We start from the raw sequence: 14,210 nt of genomic DNA, 5'->3' as shown, positions 1-14,210 counted from the left end.
ACAATATTTCTATCCTGGATGACAGATTAACAATGTTATATTTGACAGAAATCTTTCAACTGCAATCCTCTGTAGATAAAATAATTTTGTCCTGTTGGTCAACACATGCAGAACTTCATGCAGCTACATAAGTGTAATGTGACACTGCTCAAGACAGACAACACTGTCACTGGCATAAAACAGAGCAATAAAGTAGTCATACCATGGTAACTGTACAGCCTATGCCATTCTGGCTTTAAGAAGTTTGATTTCATTGGAACCTCTATAGATGTACCAGTACAGTCTAAAGAAGTTCTCAAAAAAAGAAAAATAACAAAAATAAAATTTTTTTAAATGGCACAATTTCCTATCTAAATGAGAGCTCATATAGTGTATATACATTTGTGAGATTACACCAACCAATTATCAAATAAGATCAGGCAAAAGAGTGACCAACTAATCATCTTATTAACATATTTCTATCATTTTATGCTTTCTATGAGCAAGAGTGGTAGAAAGGGGAGAAGCTATAACTGCATTTGATCCTAACATTCAAGTTTGAGGTCAAGACATTGAGACAATATTAACAGGTACACTAGCATTTTATGAAAATTGTCCCTCATTGATCCCCTTCTCATATTGGTGTGTGCTGAGAGTAATACAGTCCTTTCGGTACACACAAGCTCATTGAGATGAATCGTCAATCAATGGAGCAGTCAATATCCCGGCCTAGACTTGATCCGCTACTTCCGTTACAAGCAGTCCGTAATTACGGCTCATTGCCATGATCACAGCCGTGATGTCATCCCATAGGCGCGATTATTAATTAACAAGATGATGGACTGACGTACGCTCGCGAGTCAATACCTAACTTCTTCCAGTGGACCAAATCATGTGTGTGATTATATTGTGGTTTGGAGCAAGACTTTTCATCACTTCTCTCTTTTTTTTCAGTCTGTCTCTTCACTCTCCCCCCCCCCCCCGCACTTTCTCTGATTCCGAGTCTGTCTTTTAGAAGAGTGAAATTCATCATGAAGTTGATAAATTGTGTGATGATCCTTGACATCGCAAGGGATTCTCTGCGGAGGAGAGATGATTGGTGGCGTTTCCTGGAAAGAGTCTGCTAACCGTGGTGGATGCAGGGAGGGCTAATTGGGGAGATGGCTGAGACTAAGCACAGGTGTGCAGCCTGAACTATATATCGGATTCACTCGGAAGATATAGGGCCTGTCCCCCCCCCCCCCCCCTTCCTGATTCACCGCATCTAGAGCTATACTTTTGTTATTCTTTATTTTACTTAATCATGTTTCTGGATAGTTATTCTTATGAGGGCTCACTGCTGTTAAGTTCTACAGTCAACAACCAATGTGTCTCCAATATGATGGTCCTAGAGCCGTTGTTTCATATTACCTGTGAAGCACAAGAGAAAGTGAGCTCACTGAAATGAGTAATCTGATACATGTGGTGCAATTATGTGGGGTCAAATACAAATATCACGCACTTGGCTATTCAGTGCACAGTTCTTGAGATTTTGTACAACTGCTACAGTCCAACACATGTGCAACATTTGCGAGAAGACCAAGGAAATACAACACAATTTACAAACCACAGAAGACTCTCACTCATTAAAATCTGGTCTCCAAGTCTTTGATGTATCGGGAAAAGATGGCACAGAATTCAGCTTAAAATCAAATACCGAAACTCTTTGATATCAGTCTGGTACAGACACAGCATCCATCCACCGTACCTACAATTCTCATGAGGACCAAAAGGTTAAGAAGTGCATGAGCTCCACCACTGAAAGGCATCACCATATGAGCTGATGAAGATGAGCAGGTGTGTGGCAGACTCGTCTCCTCAAATCCATGCATTTAGCATGAACTCTCCATCAATACTTCATGACCCAGCCTGCATTGCATCCTGTATCAGTTTTGTACCAGTGAAGTTGGTACGTCACTTCACAAAGAGTCTCTGTAAAGGATTCAATTAACTCAAAAGTAATGATATACTACGATCATGTGATGCATGTACTGTGTAGGAATAATCTCAGCTCAATGTCAAGTTATGCATAATAGCACACTGGGGAACTTTTGCCAGATTCTACAAAAGATCTCATATCAGATATTGCAGGAAGGAAAGGTGTTTCAGGTGAATTCAATAGAATTACAGATTACAGAGCCTGCATGCAGTAGCAACCCTAATGTTGCCACAGGCTGCCAAGTTAAAAATTACAGGATATTAAAAAAAAAAAAATTACATCACACCCAAATAAACTGCCTCAAAGTTTAAAGACTGTATCATGGTATCATGTTGCTCTATTCTGTTTCTGTGAACTGCTTTAGTGGCAGTACCAAGTAAGCAAGTAGATGAAATGTATAAAGCAATATTTTGAGGACCGTTAAAATGTTCAGATAAGTCTGTCCGTTTTGTTTGATAGCCGAAGTGCCCTTCTGATATCTGCAGCATGGTTCTATGGTATTGTCCCGTTCATTGTGGGAAGAAGTTTGAATAATCTGCATGTCACATGTGGAGCACAAATCAATTCATGTTGCTACAGATACGAACATAATGTACATAATGTATGAATATATATCGGTTTGTATTACAGCGATGTATGATTTATAGCACAGGGGAGGGTAGGGAGGTATAGTGGTTATGAGAAGTTGAGATTACCTGAACTTTTCACTAATCTGAATGCAGACAAGATGGTTAGCTCCACTACAAATATCATGCACTCAGTGCAGTAACCTCTTTCCTACCCCTCCTCCCATACCCTATGCCACTTAGCATTGTACTCCTCATTTTCAGCCAGTGCGCTCATGAATTATTCATACTCTAGATCATTACGCCCCTCCCTTAGCCTTAGGGGGCAAGACGACTGTAATGCGGCCACTGCACAATCTTCTCATGGTCCAATCCACCGCTAAGGTGGCAGCAAATTGTCCGTGCGACCCTCTCCTGCTATGAATCAAGTGAGTAAAGAAAGTACGGACCACACATGAAAGAGACTTCTTTTCTTGGTCAAAGCATTTCACTTGAAAACTGTCAACTTCATACATTTCTCTTGCCCCATTTCACCTACATCCGCCACAGAACAATTTTCATTTGAGAAGGCTTTGTTCCCTGGCCTAATAACATGCATGCAAATACACAGCTAACATAGAAAATGAAACCATTTTAATTGGTTTATTGATTACCAACACTTTAATGCAGCATAATGGCCGGACATCTGAGCCATGTCATGTGTGCGGGATAGATCAATCAGGGAGGTGGAAGAAAGATGGAGTGTGCTCTTCTGAGTTTCCTTTGAAGTCATGCGTGGCCCCGACAGCGTTTTTTTTCCCCTCCCGTAATCCCATTACTCACGCTCGGCGCACAGCAAGTCGTAAATCTTGTGGCGGAAATCACGACGCGAAATGCATTGTGGTCGGGGAATAAAATGGCGTCCTACGGTGTAAGCACAGAACTCTAGAGTGTATTCTGTAAAGCAGTGGTGTAAGCAGTGGTGGTGGTTCAGGCGATCGTGATTTTGACGGAGACGAGTTTGTTGAGGAGGAATTGCCTTTAGCAAATTCAAAATCACATTGACACAGCAACTTAACGAAATTTGATTTGCAATTGAAACTGAAACTCAGAAAGTTTAATAGTTGGGCCTTGGCTTGGAAATTGGAGGCCAAGGCAAGGGCAAGGCTCAGGACACTGTTTAATAGCGCAGCGTCACCTCAGGTACGCTGCCTAGCAAAAGCATACCTAACGTTAGTCCTAGCTAGTAGACTCTAGTATTTCACAAACTAGAATCTAACCACTGTTAAACGTTAGATTCTACTAGCTCCAGAGGTGTACTCTACTACTTTTTAATTCAATTTTTTGTAACGTTAGCATGGGGTAGAGTCAAGCCGATTACCGGTATTTACCGATGAATGATCGAGGGAGAGTGAGGCGAAACACTGTATACTAAGCTCTGTTTTTCCCCCTAAAATATACTTACAGCATCATACATCTAGGCTTTTATAGATATCATCTTTAATTCTCTACGGAAAATTATTATAATCAAGGCTGATATGTCTAATTTACACTTTTTAACACTCAACTTTCCATTCCAATATGTATTTACTAGTAACTCAAATTCACCGAAACAACGGCAACGAACGCTGTCCCGACGCCTACGCGGCGGCCCTACAACAACCCGACGAGTACGCTGAAAAGCCCCAGCTCGCTCGGGTGCAGACGAAAAAAAAAACCGCTTCGGTCTCTATGAAGCACTACTTTTACACTCGAACTGTTTGAAAACACGCCCGAACACGCTCATGTAACTTATATCATTTTGAAGATCAAGGTCAGCCCTACCTCTCTAACTATAAAAAAATTGCGGAAATGTGCGGGATTTCTCATAATCGATACAGAAACAATATGATGACATCTCTAGCGCACAAAACTTACTGCTAAGTAACTCCGTTGTTTGTGTACCGATTTCGCTGGTTCAAACGGCAATCTCCTCAGCACAGTCTGCTGAACCAGCGAAAGGTATAGTCATACTACGCTACCCAATTCTTGAGCCATAAGTTGTAGCTTTCGAAGGGGGACGTCTGTCACTGAATGTAATAGACTGCCAAAATTTTGAATATGACGTCATATTGTCGGTGCCACGCATCGCTTCAAAGCCCGATTTTTACGAGCGTGTGTTTATGGAAGGCCTGGAAAGGAGATCATGTTGCGTCACTCTAGTGCGCCGGAGGGTGATGGGTGGACCGATAAGGCCAGATTTTGACATATTTATCACAGAATGAGGGTTGGATTTCAAGAAGTTAATCGGTGTAAGACCACTTGATTTTTTTTCTGAGGGAAGCTCTCAGAGTGCCATCTCCATCTTCTTCCACCTCCCTGGATCAATGGAGCTTAACCATGAGAGCATGCTTGAGATATATCACATGCTTGAGATATATCACAAATAGATAAGCTTTGCCCTGAAGCTGGACTGATTCTGCTGCCCCCTGTGGTAAGAGAAGCTTCATATCCAGGGATATCAGAAGGATTAAGCCACTATCACCTTTGTCGGGAGGACTTCACAGAGGCTGCTTGCCATGGAAATATTCCCCTTTCAATGATAAGGCCAGTCTCCGACACAGCTTCTGCTTGTTTGCTGTGTGACCCTAAAATGCCATCTCCCTCTGCCACTGGCATTGATGAACATCGTAACGTGCCAGCGATGGTACAGTGAAATTGATTTACCATGTAGCCCTGGTCTAAAAATACTGAAATGAGTTGGCCCGAATCAATAAACACAGCTAACGAATCGATTAATTAAGTCAGTCATCCGACATGATGTGTATGAATACCTGTAAGCTTTGTATGGTGGGTTCGCATATTCATACGTACATCATAGTTTGGCACATGAAAAATTGGATCAGTTGTGTTTGAAGCTCATTATAAATATCTTTTCTTTCATTATTTCTGTGACTGAAATAAAGCTGTGGGATAGCCACACATTGGAGGCCCATGCAGCAAATGAAGTGTGCATTAGGAAAGTTTCTACAAGCAGCACAAAAAAAGTCTGGTGAATGAAAAAAAAAGGGGAGAAAACCCTGCAAATTGCACACTATACAATGCATTTTATCTATTATTTTATATTACGTATGCACACTAAAATTTGATAGGAAACAGGTGCATTGACTTCAAAGAGCAGATGTCAGCATAACATTCATCCTCACCATTAAAGGCACCCATTAACCACACAGACACCTGAAACCTGATGCCTACAATGGGGGGGGGGGGATTAGCCGATGATGCCAAGGATAGAGCTACATAGAGCACTTACTTCATACATTTATCTTGTCTATCTCATTGGCCTTTTATACATCAGTTAATAAAAAAAATAATTCATAAAAATAATGTTAAATGAAAGAAAGATATTATTCAAAGGGGTGAAGGTTCAGGTGTGAGTCTCTTCAATTTGTCTCCCTCTACAAATTAGATTTGTTAAGGTCATAACTGCTGATTTGTAAATTAATAAACATGTTGGAAAAAAGGAACCAGTGGGACTCGAACCTGTCATCTACTGCTTTCCGGGCAGCGACACTACCACCAGGCTGTCCCTAGTTGCCGGAAGTGACACGATGAACATGGAACAAATACCCAAGCTCCGAAATTCTGACATTCTTAAATGTTAAGTAGTCCAAGGCGGACAAGGCATATTAAATGAAAGAAAGATATTATTCACAGGGGTGAAGGTTCAGGTGTGAGTTTCTTCAATTTGTCTCCCTCTAAACATAATGTTACAAACACACACACACACAAACACACACATTAAAAAAAATACATGTGATTATCTTATTCAAGTGCACGGCTACTGGGTGGGACTGACTCTCTGCTTAACGTCAAGTGCTGATGAATTTGAAAAACAAAATGATTGCCTCATCAGGAATACAGAGAAATGAGGATCATCATCAGACTTTATCTGCTAATAATGCATCCAAACATATTCATGGGGTGTAGCTACATGACTATGGATGCTACTCGATATGCACCTCCGTATTTGCAATGCAGATTTTCTTATAGTACCTTGCGCATGTTATTTGGTGGTGCCCAATAAAAGTCTGTGTCTGTTCATTAGCATGTCAGCTTTATATTTGAAAACCACAAGAGATGAGCTGTTTTCTTCCTAACACTGTTTCCCAAGTCCACTCCAACACTATGCTGCCTTTATGCAGATAATTAATTTCTTCTTTCTCATTATCCCGACAGGGTATGTTCTGTCAGGAATGCAAATAATCTTTTAATTAATCAGTTAGCAGCCCATGGTGTAATTACATTTATGAGATGCTTACAAGAGGGCTTCTTATATAAACTCATAAAGGCCTAATGAGGATGTTCCAGTAAAGGAACCTGTTACTTTAAGCATGCCTTCACCACTGCTGTTCCAATACTACTAAAGATTCACAGTTCTGCATATCACATGCTGTGCCTGCTTTCTAGCAGCTTTATACATGAACACAAAAACCCTTCTGTACACAAATGTACTCTATTCCAATGTACCTCAGCTCATTCATGTTTTTTTCTTTGTAGTTTTCTAACAGTACATGACTTGTTTATCATTTTGATTGTGTTTTCAAAATATGTAACATATAATATGTGTACAAATGCTGAAATGAGCTTTTGCAACTATACCAAAATGACCACAAAAAAAAGCAAAACATAAAAGCTTATCAGGCATTTATGAGAATCACTATTGGTCTGTTAGTCACGGGTGGAATGAATTGAAAGAACACTGCCAGATTGTGTTACTTGAATGAAAAGAATTTTAAAAAAATTGCACAAACAACCACATGTTGAAAAAACAAACTGATGATCCAATTCAGCATCACAGAGCACATTTGCACTCCAGTGAATTCATAAGGCTGGGCACTCATGGGTAATAAGCCGTTGTGCGAATATTTCCTACCGTGATCGCTATCTATGACCTCTGCTTCTACATTGTTAGAGACAAATCTACTGGCTGCAGATCACCATTTCCCCCTTGACAATGTATGATATGAAATAATTAATATTCTACCTCACCGGCGCAAGACATCAAATTCAAACTGTTCGCTTCTCACTTTACTTAAGGGTATTATAAAAAAACTACATGTATGTTTCACTGTTTTGTAAAAATCTGCAATATACAATGTAGTCCCACCTATGCAGATATTTGTGTGCCAAAATGACCATCCTGTCAACTAACATTAGCAATAAATGATAAATTTTTATGGAGTTAATGAAACCTCCCACAGCATTGTCACACTTTCTTGGTCAATCTAATTTGTATATCAAGTCATCAAAATAACCTGATTTTGCATGTATTCAAAGATTGCTTTATCTAAAAACATATGCCACATGGGCCATCCATTTTGGGTTAGTTGGGTTTGAATCACATCAGTTTCAGTGCATGTAAGTTCTACTGTTAAATAATGTCCACTTCTTATTCCTTTTTCCCCTTTAAAGTTCACCTTCATAAACATAAGGATTGAGAGAATGTAGCAATATTAGTAGAACACATCATTGAAAGTTTGAGGAAAATCGGACAATCCGTTCAAAAGTTATGAATTTTTGAAGTTTTTGTGCAGTAACCGCTGGATGAGAAGACTACTGCAGTGTGAATAACTTAGATGTCACATGCGTACAACAATATAAAGAAAATATAAAGAGAATTTCACAAAATTTCATCTTATGAAAAAAGTTCACATTCCCCCAACTCGTTACCGACAAATGTTATGGGTAATATTATTCCCCCTGCCTTTAGAAAGAGCAAAGTCAAGTGCTCTTTTGTTATGTGAAAAAAGTGAAAATATGTTAAATTTTCTTTATATTTTCTTTATACTGTTGTACGTATATGACTCACAAGCTGTAGTAGTCTCCTCATCCAGCGGTTCCAACACAAAAATTTTAAAAATTCATAACTTTTGCATCGATTGTCCAATTTTCCTCAAACTTTCACTGATGTGTTCTACTAACATTGTTGCATTCTCTCAATCCTTATGTTTATGAAGGTGAACTTGTCCTTTAAGTGCTGACTTACAGGATCATGCTAGGATGAGTTGAAATCGTGTTACTGACACAGCAACTCTGAAGCACAAATCACTACCTGATGCAATACTTTTCTAAAATACCACATTCCTAGTTCTTTTACCCGTTGAGGACGGGCTGATTTGCTACAACATGCATTTCCCATAGACACTTGCCCAAGTATACTCGGGACTCGTCCTCAACGGGTTAACAAGTTAGTGATTATGTATAACCTTTTTAAAATTTTGTTTCCAAGCCAAAGCTATGAACTGTACTTTGTCCTTTTTTGTACAATTAGAAGAAAAATAAAATACATTGCAATGGGAACACCCATGCCAATATACAGAAAAGCTGTTGATGGATATAAATTGAAATTTGCAATACTTTTCACTAAAACCAAGCCTGGTACAAGAGAAACAACTTTAAATTGTGAGCAAAACTGAAAAAAGACAGTCAAAACACAATATCCAGTCAAATGGTCTAATACATCTGAAGGATGATGCTAAAAAGTGCAATACAGATTATCAATACTTAAAAAAAGAGTTGGTTCAATGAACAATTTCAGTGTCTGAATATGACAGAATGAAGGAAAAAAATTAAATTGAGAGAGAGAAAAAAACAAAACTTTCTAGCACAAATATTGAGTACACACACACACAAATCCTACATTACTTTTGAAACAAACAACCAAACAAAAAGGCATTTGAATGTATTTTCTACAAGTACAATGAAGTTTTGATTCATAGCAATATATTATTTGATTTGGGAATATTTGTAAATGCTTGCATTCGAAGGGTTAACATCTTAGATGTTGAATGCTAACTTTTGCTGGACAGTTTTATTCACACAAGTTTGCTTGAAATTCATTTGGCATTTTTAAAAAAGTGTTCTTATTTTAGCCAACATCACATACATTATTTACTTTTAATGACAAACCACACAGTCCAGGTCAATGTAGTAAATGCAGATAGTAGGAGGTTTTGGATTAAACGATATGCAAACTTTCATGCAGTTTAAGGTTAATTGGATCTTTATCAATATTCTTTTCCCCTGTGATCAGCTGCCTTTTTATGCAATAAATCATCTTACCTCTGCAGCAGTTGAAGAAAATTACTGGAAACCTTGCGCACACATGCAGCCAAGACAAGTATCCAACTGAGAAGACCTGTAAAGCACACAACACCAGAAAGAAAAACTGAACGTGAGTCTGCGGCAAATCCAACAAGGAGTCCTTTCTTTGGCCATGCGTAATTAGCACCAGCTCGAGAAGAGAAAGATCCACGCGATACGCTCTCCCAGCTTGAAATGGTATCATCAACCACCTGAATTCAATATCTCTCCCTCTCTCTATCTCAACCTGGTGCTCTCTCTCTTCTCCGACTCTACATCATCTCTCTTGGTGTCTGCATCCAGCTCTTTCTCTCTCCCTCTCTTCCTCTCGCGTTCCCTCACTCCCCAGCAGCGCTACGTCAATATTCATTTCTTGACGTCACTTCCACCTCGTTTTGTCGCAGTAATTGATTTTGCTCCCCTCGGCTAACTCGGCTCTCACTGCTGCTCACTAGGAGCCCCGGCTGCACATGATACGTCTGTCTCATCCCTTATCACCGATGGGCTGGCACGGCAACGATAGACCACGCACACCGCATCCCCTTAATGAATTACCTACTCAGATCTCTCACGACAAATCGCGCTCACACCTCTGTGCTCTATCGCAAGGACAAGTTAAACCAACCCCTGCTGGACGCAAACGGAGGTTGTCCACAGCTTCCACCCTCTCCTCCTTGCCACTGTTCGCTTTGCTCCTTCATCCGAACGTGGGTCTCTCTCTCTCTACCTCACTACGGGGAGAAACCTCTCCTACGCCTTGAATATAACGCGCCCCAAACCTCCTGTCCTCGGGGTAATTTCATACCCGCCTACCCAAGCGCGGAGCAGGCAATCACACGCCTTGTGCTACAGTCAACATGACTCCAGCCATCCTACCTTATCATCGTCTGGATTTGCCTAAATCTCCAGCGCTCTACCCCAACCTTTTCAGAGGGGCGCGGGAATCCAATACGCAGTGTATTGGAACGCTGCCATCACTGAATAGTAACACACGATGAGCTTGGCTACGGGACACAAGTAGACAAGATCAGACTTCATTCTTGACTTGCCGATTCATGCGACCCATACATGTACCTAGATCACATCAATCTCCCTACTAAATGGGCCAATTTCGATGTAATGATACACAGTTCAGCCTCAACTGTAACAAGCACAAAAGAAAGATTTGAAATCTACTCTAAGATCTAGTGTACACTGCAATCATTCTGGAAGGTACAAAAAGGGACAATGAAAAATGAGAAAAGAGATGACAAAGATGGGCACACTGAAAGTGAAAAGAATAATTTATTCTTTTTAATCAATTTACCATTTATGTGAAAATCAAGCTAGCCCTCAGCTTCTAAAAGAAGTAAAGAAACACTCCAGACGTATCATTGTCTCACACAGACGAAATAGAGGGATAACAATCGCGATCCAAATACCCGGATTTTTTTGTGCCTGTTCAGATCATGGAGAGAAATATCCTGCTATAATTTGTGACCAAACTGCACATGCCCGAAATCTACCAAAATGGGAACCCTCCCCCTCGTGTTTGTGCACTGTTTAATCATACATGTTTTGAATGATGCGATAAAAAAAATCGAGATTTTTTGTCTTGCATTCACATATTATGTGTGGCAGTGCAAATCATGCTATTTCTCAAATTATCGCAATCATTCTAACTGAAGAATTTCTTGGGATTTGGATCTCAAATCTCAAGATTTGTATCCCCTAAATTCACGTCAGTTTGAACCCCACTAGTGTCATCATCCCTCAGACTCTGTCGATGTGATAAGTATTACAGAACAGGAGAACACAGTCAACAGGCTTTCAACTTTAGATCACACATCCACTGTGAAGTTTACATTTGTATACTAGTCCCATGGTTTGGTACATTTTTTCCCCCATGCAGACACTCATTATGATAATTGATCTTCAGTACCCACCATATATTTTGCTGGGTTTCTATTTTTGCAAGTTTTGTGATTCAGGCACTTTTCAAGGATTAAAGAACATGTATGCAAAAACATTAACGTTGATCCCATTATAAATGTCGTGTGCACATGTACAGTGTATATTGGTAAGCTGTAGGCCTACACACAGAACATGTGAAACAAGGTGCGTAATAACTTTGTAGGTGTATACTAAACAATTGCAAATTTAACCACTCTTGGAAATTGTTGGGAAGTCCTGATTTGTGACAAATTAGACTTGCTAAATACAAGGTGTACATAGAGTAAATTCTTTCCACTCTCATTCATGTTGGTCTGCAGACTGATATATCTTAGCATTGCAAGATACTGATTAGCAACTTTGCTGATTTTTCTATTCTGATTGTGACATACATGAATACTTTGCATGGTATAATGGTAGAGCTTTCCCTACATAACAATCATATATCACCATTACTGTTATTATTACTAACACTATTATTGTCATCATACTCATTATCATAATCTAAATTTTCCAAATGGAAGAATAAGCAATTTCAGAGGTTTACAAATTTTTGTCAACAGATCTGTATTACATTTCACAACTGTAGAAGTCATGCAATGTATAGTATGACAGTCTTACCCGTTCAGGACGGTTTGATTTTGCTACAACAAGCATTTCCGATAGATGCATGCCCAAGCATACTCGGGACTCATCCTCAACAGGTTAAAGGACAAGTTCACCTTCATAGACATGTGGATTGAGTGAATGCAGCAATATTAGTAGAACACATCAGTGAGAGTTTGAGGAAAATCGGACATTCCGTTCAAAAGTTATGAATTTTTGAAGTTTCTGCTCACTCAAGGCTGGATGAGAAGACTACTATAGCTTGTGATGTCACATGTGTACAATGATATATAAACTGAGAATAAAGAAAATTCAACAATTTCACTTTTCTCACATAACAAAAGAACACTTGATTTCTCTCTTTCAGAAGGCAGGGGGTATGATATTGCCCATAACATATGTCAGTAACAAGTCGAAGAAATGTGCACTTTTTTTCAAAATGTAAAATTTTGTGAATTTCTCTTTATATTTTCCTTGTATGGTTGTACACATGTGACATCATGCACTGTAGTAGTCTTCTCATCCAGCAGTAACTGTGCAGATACTTTAAAAATTCATAACTTTTGAACGGATAGTCCAATTTCCCCCAAACTTTCACTGATGTGTTCTACTAATGTTGCTGCATTCACTCAATTCTTATGTACAATGTATATGAAGGTGGACTTGTCCTTTATGATCAAACTTTTCTACTCTACCCTACCCAATTGCTGAGGATATAGGCAACATAACACTCCCCAAGGTCTCATATCAGCAACTACTCATTCAGGGTTACAAACAGGAAACAATAAAAACACAATAATTCTACAAACTAAAAACTACAAAGAATTAACTGTGCCACTCTATACTTCGAGGTTAAGCTTCTGCCCCCCCCCCCCCCCCCCCCCCCCCCCCGTAACTACGAGTGGGTCCCACTCGATGTTAAAACCACAAAACCGGAAGTTTAAGCCCACATTGCTAACAAGGCGTCTATTTATTCTTTAGTCCAACCCTGTCGGACTCGCTTACAGGTACTCTTTTTCTCTGTCATGATATGCAGAGATAGCACTGCACTGATGACTTTATGCCTTTATGAAGATATTCGTCGAAAACATTTCTTTTTTAGCGTCATAGAAGAATATAGAATACAGTAGCGAGTTCGACATGTTCAGTTTCAGAGATCAAGCGCATGGGAAGAAAAGATGATGTTGTTGTGTCGTGCGTCATAGGTTTTTCATGTGTAGTGTATTTGTGGTGTACGTTTGGGAGGTTGACCCGGAAGCAGAGGGAAATTGTGGGGGGGGCTGGAGTTTACGGCGAGGTCACTCTTAACTTCGAGTTCGTTGTTTTTTGTGTCCACACGGTGCTTTGCTTTTGAGGCAATTACTTCACCTCCATTTGGTTGTGAATTTTTCAAGGATGGTTACTCTATATGTAGCTCTATTTATAGTTACACATACTTTTGTATTGTAGTTGTATTCTCTTTTTCATTTGATGACTGTATGCATTTTCATGCATCTACACACCAATCACATAAAGTATAAGGTTCAGCATAAAGAGATCCAATGGGGTTTACTTTGTAGAGGAACTGACAGGGATTATTCATAGTTTACACTCCTCGCTGGCTCTTACCAGCCTGTCAGCCTTTGTCATAATTATCTATCATGATTTCCAGTCCCAGTCCATTTGGAAGGATGTCATGATAAGATCTGGCAGACTTCAGTTCACAACAGGTGTGGAACACCTCCCTCCCCCTCCCCCCCCCCCCCCCAAAAAAAAATGATGCTTCATGTATAGAGGGCGCTGTTTACCTCCAATGCTGCAAACCTGTTTGAAGGTCATTTGTCTGGGCGAAACTATAGACTACTGATTACATCAAACCAATCACATCTCTAATACTGTACCCCTCCCTGCAAATACTATTCTGCAATATTGTTTGCTGTGAATATACAATGTAATTATATTGTTTTTTGCAAAGCCTTTTTCTTTTCTTTTTTCTTCCATTCTTTTGTGCCAATTGTAAAAATATTTTTCATCATATTTTTCCAGCAACTCTTCTCAGTTGAAAG

General features: G+C 39.5%; 1 protein-coding gene across 1 annotated transcript in view; it reads right to left on the bottom strand.

Annotated features, from left to right (window-relative positions):
* LOC139708900 (high-affinity choline transporter 1-like) overlaps positions 1 to 14,210 on the bottom strand; it is a 98,754-nt gene that overhangs the window by 69,424 nt on the left and 15,120 nt on the right. Inside the window, exon 2 of the mRNA XM_071620863.1 lies at positions 9,607 to 9,682. The gene's annotated coding sequence lies outside the window, so the exon portion shown is untranslated. The remainder of the gene's footprint in view (positions 1 to 9,606; positions 9,683 to 14,210) is intronic.

Source organism: Diadema antillarum, unplaced genomic scaffold (genome assembly GCF_040938485.1).
Source record: "Diadema antillarum isolate AM-2024a unplaced genomic scaffold, OU_Dant_1.0 seq00001384_RagTag, whole genome shotgun sequence".
NCBI lineage: Eukaryota > Metazoa > Echinodermata > Echinoidea > Diadematoida > Diadematidae > Diadema > Diadema antillarum.
This window is presented reverse-complemented; position numbering and strand designations above follow the sequence as displayed.